The following is an 894-nucleotide window of genomic DNA, read 5'->3' as shown; positions in this document are numbered from 1 at the left end:
CCTCTTGCCCCTTCCACCAGTCTCTACCCAACAGCCCAAGCTAAGAAGCCAAGACTCTTGCCTTGTCTCTGATTCAAGAGGCAATCAGGGGTTGGGGAAGAGTAGAAAAAGCACCAGGCAGAGTCAGGAGACCAGGGTTCTAATACCATCTCAACCATTAATTCCAGTCAGAAACTCGCTGTGGAACCTGGGCAAGCCCCCTTAAGTCTTTGGGCCTTAGCTTCCCAATCTTTGAAAAGGGAGTGGTAGATGAAGTCCTTTCTTGCTCTGGCAGACTCGAAGTCACCCCCTCCTCCTCATTTTCCCTTCTTTGGCTGGTGGGCGTTCAGGCTGGCAGGCAGGTGGTAGGCATGGAGGTGAATGAAGGGAAGAGGAACCCTTTCAGTATAGGAGTTTCTCCAAGAGCTTCTTATCCCCTCCCACAGACACTCCTGAAACTCAGTGGTAGGTAGAGACCCTGCCCTTTTGCTGGGGCTCAGGCCAGGCTGAAGAATACTCTGCATGGAAGGTACAGTCCAGGATTTTGCCCTCCCTCCCCCATCCCACCTTCGTGCCCTGGAATTTCTACTGTAGACTGGGGTCTAAGAGAGGCTGAAAACCCATCCAGGAGCCAGGTCAGGCGGGAGGAACTGTGCCAGGGTCCCATTGCGACCAGGCAGCTAAAGCCAGGAGGCGGGGGAGGGGGGCCAGGGACACCTGTCCCCAAGCTCTGGGGGAAGGGGGGTGGAGGTGGAGCATGAGGGAGGCAATGGCAGTGGTTCACAAAGCCGACCCTGCCCAGAATGGAAGCTTGGGGACGCCTGGGTCCAGTGCCTTCAGGGGCACAGGTCCTCTTATTTTCTGGGGGGGCCAAGAGGGGCTCTCAGCCACACCACCGTAGGGGCAGGTGCTGAC

At 56.7% G+C, this 894-nt stretch overlaps 1 protein-coding gene across 1 annotated transcript in view; it reads right to left on the bottom strand.

The window, feature by feature from the left end:
• The window catches only part of PLEKHH3 (pleckstrin homology domain containing, family H (with MyTH4 domain) member 3), a 7666-nt gene that overhangs the window by 5403 nt on the left and 1369 nt on the right, over window positions 1-894 (bottom strand). The gene's annotated exons all lie outside the window — the stretch shown is intronic.

The sequence above is a fragment of the Bison bison genome, unplaced genomic scaffold (assembly GCF_000754665.1).
Source record: "Bison bison bison isolate TAMUID 2011002044 unplaced genomic scaffold, Bison_UMD1.0 scf7180017864180, whole genome shotgun sequence".
In the NCBI taxonomy this organism is placed as follows: domain Eukaryota; kingdom Metazoa; phylum Chordata; class Mammalia; order Artiodactyla; family Bovidae; genus Bison; species Bison bison.
This window is presented reverse-complemented; position numbering and strand designations above follow the sequence as displayed.